At 46.3% G+C, this 12,891-nt stretch overlaps 1 protein-coding gene across 1 annotated transcript in view; it reads left to right on the forward strand.

The window, feature by feature from the left end:
* Positions 1-206: 206 nt before the first annotated feature.
* PSD4 (pleckstrin and Sec7 domain containing 4) overlaps positions 207-12,891 on the forward strand; it is a 43,385-nt gene continuing 30,700 nt past the window's right edge. The window contains exon 1 of the mRNA XM_040224242.1: positions 207-349. The gene's annotated coding sequence lies outside the window, so the exon portion shown is untranslated. The remainder of the gene's footprint in view (positions 350-12,891) is intronic.

Consider the following 12,891-nt stretch of genomic DNA (forward strand, 5'->3'; position numbering starts at 1 on the left):
TCAGGTGGGCAGCAGCAAAGGGAAGGCTAGGGCAGCCAGAGGTCCCACCTGCCCTTGAACCTCAAGTCCTTCCCCTGGCCCAGGGTTGATTGAATGTAATTAGCCACTAATTGAATGTCTCTGAGGCCCTCTACATGTGAAACACACCAAGGTCAGATTTAGACAACTGACCCTGCTGAGTGACTCATTCTTTTCTTCCAGATATGGTGTTTCCCTTAGGTGAGGGGTCTGAAGAAGGGTCATTCATTCATTCATACAAAATTTACTGAATGCCAACTACTAATCAGACATTGAGGCCCTGAGAATACAGCTGCTGTTATTTACATGAGTTGTGGGAAAGAGAAAATAGGTAAGCAGATGACTCATATTATTTCAGAGAGTGAGAAGTGCTGTAAGACAAAACGAAGCAGGATGACGATGGGCATGAGCATGCCTGCTCAGTTGTGTCTGACTCTGCGACCCCATGGGCTGCAGCCGGCCAGGCTCCTCTGTCCATGGCATTCTCCAGGAAAGAGTACTGAAGTGGGTTGCCATTTCCTTCTCCAGGAGATCTTCCCAACCCAGGGACCGAACCCTTGTCTCCTGCACTGGCAGGTAAGTTCTTTACCAGTGAGCCAGCAGGGAAGCTGTCTGACTTGTTGGGAGGTTTACATCTGAGGCATCGACTTGAGTTTCCCTGGAAGACATATCCTTTTTTTCTCTTTAATAGTTATTTATTTATCTGGCCGTGTGGAGTCTTATTTGCAGCATGTGAACTCTTAGTTGTGGCATGTGGGACTACTTCCCTAACAAGGTATCAAACCCAGTTCCTCTGCCTTGGGAGCAAGGAATCTTAGCCACTGGACCACCATGGAAATCCCAGAAGACATATTCTTCTCAGTCACTTATTTGTTCATTTATTTGACAAATACTGAGGGCCCACATGTTAGGCGCTGTTCTGGGTATTAAGTATACATCACTGAATAAGATAGTCTTTCCCCTCATAGAGCTTATTTTCCGGTGGAGAGAAATGGACAGTGACAACAGATAGTAACACAGAAATTTGCTCGGTCATGTCTGACTCCTTGCGACCTCACAGACTGTAGCCTGCCAGGGTCCTCTGTCAATGGAATTCTCCAGGGAAGAATACTGGAATGGGTTGCCATTCCCTTCTCTAGGGGATCTTCCCAACCCAGGGAACGAACCTGGGCCTCTTGCATTGCAGGCAGATTCTTTACTGTCTGAGCCACCGAGGAAGCCCACAGTAGCAATAGCAGTTTTATTGTCATGTAGATAAATGCTATGAACGAAAGTAAAGCAGCTTAAGGGGTGAGAAGGTGATGGGGGCTCCTGGGTTCAATAGGGTGGTCAGGGCAGGCTGTGCTGAGGAGCCAAGTGTAGACAAGACACAGATATGTGACTCTCTGGGGAAAGAACATTCCGGGCAGAGGGAAGAGCAAGTGCAAAGGCCTGGAGATGTGAAGGAGGCTGGAGCAGTCTGGGCATTGCTGAACATGTTAGAGGAATGGGAGGGAGGCCTTCATGGCCATGGGACGTGAGCAGGCATCTGCGGCTCTCAGTAGAGGGGACGGGGTTTAGACTCCTGACCGGAGACATGCAGGAGGGCAGGTGATGCTCTCAGCTGCCATGACAAGAAAATTTACATGCTCCCAGGAAAACTTCCCATGTGGCGCTGGTGGTAAAGAGCCCCCCTGCCAATGTAGGAGATATAAAAGATGCTGGTTCAATCCCTGGGTTGGGAAGATCCCCTGTAGAAGGAAATGGCAACCCACTCCAGTATTCTTGCCTGGAGAATCCCATGGACAGAGGAGCCTGGCGGGCTACAGTCCACGAGGTCACAAAGAGTCAGACACGACTAAAGTGACTTTGCATGCTCACAAGTAAGAAAACTCAGGATCGGGCCTGGTGGTTTACACTAGCAGGGGAATAGGCAATCACCAGAGATGGAGAGTGTATCTCTTGGCAGGAGAGGTTTCACTTGCTTTTCTTTTTTGTAATTTAATTTTTAAATTATTTATTTATTTTTTGGCCATGCCCCTTGGCATGTGGGATCCTAGTTCTCTGACCAGGGATTGAACCCTCACCCCCTAAGTTGGAAGCATAGAGTCTTAACCACTGGAACACCCGGGAAATCCCTCACTTGTTTTTCTTACACCCAGCATCCATTAAAAGGACATGGGCTAAAGTGGGAGGCAGACCACAAGTTTTTGAAATCAGTAAAGACTGGCTATGGGGAGCAAAACTGTTGCCGTCTAGGTAAATTCCAATAATCTTTTACAAAGAATAATCTGATTAGTAGGCTCAAAAGAGAGACAGGAGGGTATGTTGATTTGTACTGTATGCTAGGCTCTCCTTTAAGCACCTTATGTGCAAACACAAACCAGCCTCATAGCATGTCTGTGAGCTACAGACAACTCCGTTTCACAGATGAGAAAACTGAGGCCAGCAAGAAGCAAGTTGCCCACTTTTCTACACAGCTAGTGGCTGAAGAAGAATCAGGGTTTAAAATCATGTGGTGCAGTTTTAGAGCTAAGTGTTCTGAAAGAGAGAGAAGCTTTGGCTGAAGGGATGTTGGTTAGGGCTCCAGGGTGTCTCACAGCAGGGGGTTCTTAGAGAGACAACAGCAGGGCTTAAGGGTGCATTCCACCTCTTTTCTTCTTTTTAAGACAATCTTTGTGTGGGTTACAAATTCTTTTAAAAATATTTTGAAAGGTACTACTTGCCTGTTAAAAATTGTTTTTTACAGATGTTTGTTCAAACAGCCCTTAAGGAACACAGAAATCTCTCTTGTTGTCCTGTCCTCTGATTCCCAGTCCTCCTCAGAGGCAATTGAGAATGCTTGCGAACAAATGTTCTATTTGTAAATGAGCGTGTATGAATTGTACTTTTAAACAAGTATTTTAAAATTAATTTTACTATTTAATTTTGCCTGCACTGGGTCTTGGTTGCTGCCTGTGGGCTTTTCTCTATTCGCAGCGAGCGGGGCCGACTCTCTAGTTGCAGTATCTGGGCTTCTCACTGCTTTGGCTTCTCTTGTTGCAGAGTTCAAGCTTCAGTAGTTGTGGCACACAGGCTTAGTTGCAGCATGTGGGATCTTCCTGGACCAGGGGTCGAACCTGGGTCCCCTGAATTTACTGGCAGATTCCTAACCACTGGACCACCACGGAAGTCCGAAATTGTACTTTTTTTTTTTTTTTAACACAAATGAGAAAACTCACGTGTGTACCCTTTTTTTTTTTTAACTTAATATATTTATTCTGATTCAGGAGGTAGAGATATACTTCATCTTTTTAAAATAAATGCGTTTGTACTGTATTCCTCTAGTCATTCCTTTATGGTCTCTAAATTGCTTTTCCTATTTGTGTTTGTTTGCTGTGGTAGACAAGTATGCATTTGGATACTTGTACCTACGTCCAGCTTCCTAGGTAGCACTAGTGGTAAAGAACCCGCCTGCTGATGCAGGAGACGCAAGAGACGCAGGTTTGATTCCTGCATCAGGAAGATTGCCTGGAAGAGGGTATAGCAACCCACTCCAGTACTCTTGCCTGGAGAATCCCATGGACAGAGGAGCCTGGTGGGCTGCAGTCCACAGGGTCACAAAGAGTCGGACACGACTGAAGAGACTTAGCACACACGCATGTATCTACATCTTCGCTCACTCTTGTGACTTTCAGCAAGGGAAATCCATAAACGTATAACTACTGATTGAAAAGCTCTGGGTATTTTAGATTTCCACTGATGCTGCCAGCCTGCTTTCCGAAGCCCCAGTCTGACTACTTCCAGGATTGCTTGTTTGCATTGGCATGGCCCTGCAGACTTGGGCATCACGTTGTCGTTTTTAATAGGTGTTTCTGTATCATGAGTGATGTTATGAGTCTCCTGTATTTTTTAAGCCCTTTGTCTTTCTCTTTCTGTTCATGTCCTTGGCCTCTGGTTTAACTTGGATTTTTGTCTTCATGTTGTTGTTTTTGAATTCTGGGGGAATTTTAAGGGATCTCATTATGATTTATCCCTCATCACTGACTGCCCTTCAGCCTCTTCCTTTTGTGCACAGCAGCTACTCTGATATATTTATGATATGTTTATCCTGGGATCCGGACTACTTTAGAGAAATGTATGGTATTGATTTATATGTGCATGTAATTTAAACTTACAGACGTTGTATTGTGCTACAAATCTCGATCTTACTGTGAAACTCGATGCTGTTTTTTAAGGAGATTTATCTGGCTGGTGTCTGGACACTTGGTTTATTGCTTCTGATTGTTGTACTATCAGAAGCAATTGTTGTACAGATTGGTGTATTGCTTCTGATTGCATCCCATGTTTGGAATTATGAAATTATCGTAGCCATTGATTCTTTTTTTAATTAGTTTATTTTTAAATTGAAGGATAATTGCTTTACAAAATTTTGTTGTTTTCTGTCAAACCTCCACATGAATCAGCCATAGGTATACATATATCCCCTCCTTCCTGAAACTCCCTCCCACCTCGCTCCCCATCCCACCCCTCTGGGTTGATACAGAGCCCCTGTTTGAGTTCCCTGAGACATACAGCAAATTCCCATTGGCTATCTATTTTACATACGGAAATATAAGTTTCCATGTTACTCCCTCCATACATCTCACTCTCTCCTCCCTCTCCCTATGTCCATAATCTGTTCTCTTATGTCTGTTTCTCCATTGCTGCCTTGTAAATAAATTCATCAGTACCATCTTTCTAGATTCCATATATATGCGTTAGAATACGACATTTATCTTTCTATTTCTGACTTCATTCTGTATAATAAGCTCTAGGTTCATCTACCTCACTAGAACTGAGTCAAATGTGTTCCTTTTAATGGCTGAGTAATATTCCATTGAGTATATGTACCACAACTTCTTTATCCATTCGTCTGTTGATGGACATCTAGCTTGCTTCCATGTTCTAGCTGTTGTATAGTGCTGCAATGAACACTGGGGTACATGTGTCTTTTACATTTTGGTTTCCTCAGGGTATATGCCTAGGAGAGGGATTGCTGGGTCATATGGTGGTTTTATTCCTAGTTTTTTAAAGAATCTCCATACTGTCTTCCATAGAAGCTTTATCAATTTACATTCCCACCAACAATGCAGGAGGGTTCCCTTTTCTCCACACCCTCTCCAGCATTTATTGTTTGTAGACTTTTTGATAATGGCCATTCTGAGGTGATATCTCATTGTAGTTTTGATTTGCATTTCTCTAATAATGAGCAACGTTGAGCATCTTTTCATGTGTTTTTTGGCCATCTGTATGTCTTCTTTGGAGAAATGTCTGTTTAGATCTTTTTCTCACTTTTTGCTTGGGTTGTTTGTTTTTCTGGTATTGAGTTGTATGAGCTTCTTGTATATTTTGGAAATTAATCCTCTGTCAGTTGCTTCATTTGCTATTCTCCCATTCTGGAGGGTTGTCTTTTCACCTTGTTTATATTTTCCTTTGCTGTGTATTGGCTTTTAAGTTTAACTAGGTCCCACTTGTTTACTTTTGTTTTTATTTCCATTACTCTAGGAGGTGGGTCATAGAAGATCTTGCTTTGATTTATGTCATCGAGTATAACCATATTGATTCTTATTGGCTTGGTTAGAAATTTTTTTGGGAGAAATGGCATGATGGGGGTGAGCCTTGGTGGATGAAGAGGATTGGCTAGGAGGAAAGGAGAATGGGGAAGGGAAATAGAGCTGACCAGGAGCCCAGCATGAGGACATGCCAATGTGTGAAAGTTCCAGGAACGTTCAGGGGAGCCCCATAGACTGGGGGCGTGGCTCAGGGTAGGCGTGTGTGGTCCCAGGAGAGGTTGGGGGAGTGTTGGGCTTTCCCTAAAGGCAACAGGGAGAGGCAGTGGGCTAGGGGTCAATCAGAAAGGATTTTCAAGGGCAGAGGGGGTCTCCTGAAGGAGAATTGGGACCGTGAACGTGAACCTGGAAAGCAGGGAAGGTCCCTGGGGTTCTTCAGGTAAGGGAGGAATGGTGGGGCTGCTGGGCAGGGAGAACCAGCAGGACTGGGTGCTGGAGGCATGAAGGGTGCCTGCTAACCTGGGGAAACCAGGCAGATGGGATGTCACTGACAGGACCGAGGGCAGGCCTGGGCACAGGGGTGGGGAGGTGCACTCACGGGCACGTGGACAGGCTGTTGGGTGCCTAATTATTCTGAAGTCCTGCTCGCCTACCTAGAGTATTCTCGTTGGTAGTTAGGACTGCAGGCTGGGGAGTGTTCCTGAACCTTCAGTGAGTGGGTAGGAGGTGAACATGCGGGAATAAGTAGGTCATCATGTGCCATTGTTATTGTTTAGTTGCCAAGTTGTGTCCGATTCTGTAACCCCATGGACTGTAGCACACTAGGCTTCTCATGGAAGTCCATGAGAAATCCATGGGATTTCGCCTACAAGGATACTGGAGTGTATTGCCATTTCCTTCTCCAGGGGATCTTCCCAATGCAGAGATTGAACCCAGGTCTCCTGCATTGCAGGCAGATTCTTTACCATCTGAATTTCCAGGGAAGCCCCCAGGGGCAGAAGAGGCCCCTCTAGAACAAAGCCCTGGGCAGGCATGCAGGGAGAAGTGGATGGAGAGGCTGGACCAACAAGGAGGCATGGATGCCCTTTTGACCTCTGCCCTCTGCTGGCTCCACAACCTTGGGGATGCATCCTCTCATGAAAAGCTGGTCAGGGGATGACCAACAAGGGCTCCCTGCCTTCCTGGTGTCTCTCCGTGGATCCTTGGAGGATGTGTGGAAGGGCTGAGGCAGACAGGAGGGAAATGACCTCAGGAAGCACAGGTATGTGGGCTCTCTCCCTGGGAGGAGCTCTGGGCCCTAGCACTGTTCCAGCTGGAAGTTGCCAAGCCAGACAGGCTGCCCCCTCTGTCCCTGTGGGCAACTGTTGATAGACATGATCATCTCCAGCTGGCATGTAGAGGGCACTGGGAAGCCCATGGCTTTGTTGCTCTGGGCAGGCTTAAGTGTGGCACCTCCAGGGGAACACTGACCTTTCAGGGGGCCCCAGGAAATGCCTTGCTCTTTCTGTCTCCCTTCTTCACTATGTCAGAGCATATCTGTTCCTTTAGGTAACACAAGAGCCTCGGTTTTCTGCCAGTTGTGCACCTGAATTGAATTCTATGCTCATCAATCAATGATGGATGAAGGCCAGTTAGTATTATAAGGAGTACCACAGTTCTTTCTCCAAAAGAGTAACTGCCTGAAAGGTTGAACTCAGCCATATAAAAAGTGTCTACTCATTCACACAGTTTATCATGATTTCTGACATGAAAATTTTCCACCTATACTATTTCATGTAACATTTTTCCCTGAGTGCACGCAGTTTGAAAAATCAATGTGAAGTAGGCATAATTTACTTTAGTGTGGTCCTTAGCAACAATATCTGTGAAATCATGACTTTTTACTGCATATTCAAATACATTCTTAACTATTAAAAATGTTTATTATGTATACCATATGCCTACTTAGGCAAATACAGCTTTAGATTGGTGGATTCATGGAGGAGATAATCTTTATGATGTGAAGTGAAGTGAAAGTTGCTCAGTCATGTCTGACTCTTTGCAACCCCGTGGACTATACAGTCCATGGAATTCTCCAGGCCAGAATATTGGAGTGTAGCCTTTCTCTTTTCCAGGGGATCTTCTCAACCCAGGGATCAAACCCAGGTCTCCTGCATTGCAGGCGGATTCTTTACCAGCTGAGCCACAAGGGAAGCCCAAGAATACTGGAGTGGGTAGCCTAACCCTTCTCCAACGGATATTCCGGACCCAGGAACGATGTGGGAGAGGGGGAAAAGAAAAACTTTACCCTCTAAAGGGGCTTTCCAGGTGGCTCAGTGGTAAAGATTCTGCCTGCCAAGCAGGAGATGCCAGTTTGATCCCTGGGTCAGGAAAATCACGGAGAAGGAAATGGCAACCCACTCTAGTATTCTTGCCAGGAAAATCCCTGCATAGAGGAGCCTGGCGGGCTATAGTCCATAGGGTCATAGAAGAGTCAGACACGACTTAGCGACTAAACAAGAAGAACCCTCTAAGATGTTGTCACTGGTACCTCTGAATTATACTGACAGATGTTTAATAGTAGAAAAAGTTTTATTGGCCTGCACATGAGAGTCAATCTAAGTAGCTGGCTTGTTAAAGGGTTGCAAAGAGTCAGACATGACTGAGCGACTTTCACTTTTCACTTATTAAAGGGTTAAAGGCTTATATACCTAAATTAGTAGGGGAAAGGGAGGAGGGAGAAAAAGCCTTCCAGGCGAAGAACAAATAGGTTTCTTTTCTTAAGACCAATGGGTTTTTAGAACACATGAAATAAGAAAATAAGGATAGTGTTGGTCTTTATAGGTATGACTTTTTTTCAGTCTCCTTCTGGGCCATGAATCTCTCCTAGAGAAGGGAGGTGGGGTAGATTTTATTCAGTTCTTTCTTCTGGGAGTAGATCTGCCCTGCAGAAGGAATTTATGACAACCTTATTTCTCAAGAGTTGCTGCTTTTAGTCTGATAAGTTAAGCTCTGAGATGGTTTCTTACTGTATCTGTTAGATCTCTAATGTCTTCATCTTAAACTCTGTATCAGCTCTGGGGCCCCAGGTAGGTCTCTACACCAGCATCAGAGAAGTCACCCAGCAGCCAGTTGAGAGGTGGTAACAGAGAGGAGGTCCCATCAGATCCTCTCAGGCTCACCTCCATCCCACACAAGTAAGGGGTATTGGCAAAGAAACTCCCAGCCTTTAAAGTGAGCAGAGAAATTAAATATTTCCCTGTAATTTAATACAACAAATTTATTTTTGCTGATGACAAACATCATAGGTATTTGTTTTTGTTTTTGTTTCATTGCCAAGTCGTGTCCAACTTTGCAACCCCGTGGACTGCAGCATGCCAGGCTTCCCTATCCTTTACCATCTCCCAGAGTTTGCTAAAATTCATGTTCATTGAGTCAGTGATGCCATCCAACCATCTCATCCTCTTGTCGCCCTCTTCTCCTCCTGCCTTCAATCTTTCCCAGCATCAGGGTCTTTTCCAGTGAGTCGGTTCTTCACATCAGGTGGCCAAAGTATTGGAGCTTCAGCTTCAGCATCAGTCCTTGCAATGAATATTCAGGGTTGATTTCCTTTAGGATTAACCGATTTGATCACCTTGCTACCCAAGGGACTCTCAAGAGTCTTCTCCAGCACCACAGTTTTAAAGCATCAGTACTCAGCCTTCTTTTGGTTCAACTCTCACATCCATACATGACTACTGGAAATATCATAGCTTTGACTGTATTGTATTATTTTTTAATTTGAACCTCCTAACACTCAGCATGTGGGATCTTAGCTCTCTGACCAGGGATCAAACCCTCGCCCCCTGCATTAAAAAAAAGCACAGAGTCTTAACCACTGTACCACCAGGGAAGTCCATCCCTCTTTATTTTTAACAGCAGGTACACACACACACACAAAACCATAAAGAGCTTAAAATCCTGTGTATTGTTACCACACAGAGATTGCCACTATCAACCAGTGTTTTGGTATTTCATTGCCTAGGTACATATATTTTTAAAAAATGAGACTGTGCCAAATATATAATCAAGTTCCTTACTTAATAATATGCCGTGAGAATCTTTCCACTTCATGAAATACTCTTCAAAAGCAAGATAGTTAAAGGTGCCGGGATTCACTCTATGGCTGTCCCATAATTTGTCTGTTTCCTGATTATGGATGTTGAAGTTGTGAGCATTTTTGCTTTTATAGTATCTTGTTCGGTCGCTAAGTTGTTTCGGACTCGTTGAGACTCCTTGGGGCTGTAGCCCACTAGGCTCCTCTGTTCAGGGGATTTTCCAGGCAAGAATACTGAAATGGGTTGCTATTTCCTTCTCCAGGGGATCTTCCCAGATCAGGATTGAACCTGAGTCTAAACCTGTGTCTCCTGCATTGGCAGGTAGACTAGTTACCACTGAGTCTGTCTTCAGTTCAGTTTAGTCGCTCAGTCGTGTCCGACTCTTTGCGACCCCATGAATAGCAGCATGCCAGGCCTCCCTGTCCATCACCAACTCCCGGAGTTCACCCAGACTTGCATCCATCGAGTCGGTGATGCCATCCAGCCATCTCATCCTCTGTCGTCCCCTTCTCCTCCTGCCCCCAATCCCTCCCAGCATCAGAGTCTTTTCCAATGAGTCAACTCTTCGCATGAGGTGGCCAAAGTACTGGAGTTTCAGCTTTAGCATCATTCCTTCCAAAGAAATCCCAGGGTTGATCTCCTTCAGAATGGACTGGTTGGATCTCCTTGCAGTCCAAGGGACTCTCAAGAGTCTTCTCCAGTACCACAGTTCAAAAGCATCATTTCTTTGGTGCTCAGCTTTTTCACAGTCCAACTCTCACATCCATACATGACCACTGGAAAAACCATAGCCTTGACTAGACAGACCTTTGTTGGCAAAAGTAATGTCTCTGCTTTTGAATATGCTATCTAGGTTGGTCATAACTTTTCTTCCAAGGAGTAAATGTCTTTTAATTTCATGGCTGCAGTCACCATCTGCAGTGATTTTGGAGCCCCCAAAAATAAAGTCTGACACTATTTCTACTGTTTCCCCATCTATTTCCCATGAGGTGATGGGATCAGATGCCATGATCTTCATTTTCTGAATGTTGAGCTTTAAGCCAACTTTTTCACTCTCCTCTTTCACTTTCATCAAGAGGCTTTTTAGTTCCTCTTCACTTTCTGCCATAAGGGTGGTGTCATCTGCATATCTGAGGTTATTGATATTTCTCCCAGCAATCTTGATTCCAGCTTGTGCTTCTTCCAGCCCAGCGTTTCTCATGATGTACTCTGCATAGAAGTTAAATCTTAATGCATATGTATTTAGACAGATGTTTGTAAGCATCATCTGGGTACCAAGGGGGCTCAAGGACAGAGGTGAGCACCTGTGGACCCCTACTTTCTGGTTACCTAAATGAACCTGTGACAAGTAGCTACATGGAAAATGCTAATCTGAAAGCATGGGGCAGCCCTAGGAGAGAGCAGCTGAGGCCGGACTCTCGTGGAAGAAAATGTCCTGGGATTGGTGGCCTGGCCACCTGTCCCCAGGCCAGGAAGGGACACCTCACAGAGTTACCATACCCAGCACTCGATTGGGCAACCAAGTCCGGGAGATAGAAGCTTGTCACTCATTTTTGTAATAATCACTTCCTGCCCTTCCCCAGGAAATCAAGGGCAGTCTTGGCGTCCACATATGTAGGGCGGTTTTTGTTGGTGTTACCACTGGCCTCTGCCCTCTGTCCTCATTGCCCTGCTCAGGGATACCTCTCTCTCCAAAGTCTAAGACCGCAGGTGTTAGGGAAGGACTCCGGGAACCCCATCCCTAGACTCCATCATGGACTCGGTTCCTAGAATCCCTTTACCTGGACCTTCCTCCCAGCTCTCTGCTCTGATCCCCAGGGACCGCGCAGTCCACTTGGCCAGTGGCGCTGTCATCATCTAAGCTGTCAGAAGATTGTTTAGGAAGACAGACACCTGTCTGTCTCCCCGAGGGTCCAGGCTTGTGAAGGCCTGAGGGCTAGGAGAGCAAAGGGCATTTTCTGGAGGAAGGAACACGTGGCTGCCTCACTCCCAGGCCTCCTTGCAGAACAAAATTTCTACAGAGACAACAGGGATATGTGGCCCAAATGAGGTGCCTCTGGCCTCAGCTCTCCCTCTGCCTGGTAGCTAGCACCCCCAGAAGGATGGTAGTGAGCTCCATCAGCATCAGAGTTTTCCTATGGCCTGCTTTGTTAAAAAATGAATTCACAGCTTCCCTGGTGGCTGAATGGTAAAGAATCCACCTGCCAGTGCAGGAGACATGGGTTTGATCTTTGATCCGGGAAGATCCCACATGCTGCGGAGCAACTAAGCCTGTGTGCCATGACTGTTGAGTCTGTGCTCTAGAGCCTGTGCTCTGCAACAAGAGAAGCCACCGCAATGAGAAGCCTGCCCATTGCAACTAGAAAGTAGGCCCGGCTCACGGCAACTAGAGAAAGCCCATGCATCAGCGAAGACGCAGCACAGCCAAAAACAAACAAGTAAAATTATTTTTTTTTAAGGTGAGTTTTCAAACTGGGCTGTCCGTGGCCCTACTTGCTTGGAAAGAAGCCTCAGTCCTTCACATGAGTGGTGTGTGGATGGCAGTGGGGTATAGCAGAAAGTGAATTTGGTTTGACAGTCCTGAGCTCAAGTTCAGCTGGAGTGGCTACTCTGACCCTCAGTCTCCTCATCTGTTCTGTGGCATGGAGCTCATGACACCCCACCCCCACCCTAGACTCTAGAGTTTGGAGATACTGGTTGTAAAGGGCCCAATGAATGTCAGCACCTAGGGGCCCACTGTGAAAGGTTGTCGGAAGTCAGGTGTCCATCCCCTCTGTCCTCTCACGTTCTGCCTCTCAGGAGTGTGGGCTGTGTGCTGAAAGCCCCAGAGCTCCTCTCCGGGAAGGTGGGCTCCACTCCCCAACCTGTGCTCAGTCTGTGAGACGCCGCCTCCCCACCTGCACCCAGCAGCTTCCTCTGCGGGCAAACAGGAAGCCGCTCACATTGGGGGAGGCAGGAAGGGGCTGCCTGCCCCTGGGCTGTGGTTGGGTCAGCAGATTGCACATCTGCCGGGCCCAGGGGAGGGAGACAGTGGGCTGGGACCCCCAGAAGGGGGAGGGGGCATAAAAGATCAAATCCCATCTCTGTCAGGGCTCTGGGGGCAGGAGCCAGTTTGCCTTCCCCTTCTCTCCAAGCCACACACTCTGTGAGCAGAAGGCCCTCCTTGGCTTTCCAGCTCTGTTCCTTGCATCTTGGGAAGGAGGTGAAAGTTCTAGGAGATGAAACAGAGCTGATGGGTGCAGGAGTCTCTTCTTGGAGTTTGCTCTAAGCAGGAACCACCCCCTGGC

Source organism: Oryx dammah, unplaced genomic scaffold (genome assembly GCF_014754425.2).
Source record: "Oryx dammah isolate SB20612 unplaced genomic scaffold, SCBI_Odam_1.1 HiC_scaffold_25, whole genome shotgun sequence".
NCBI classification, from domain to species: domain Eukaryota; kingdom Metazoa; phylum Chordata; class Mammalia; order Artiodactyla; family Bovidae; genus Oryx; species Oryx dammah.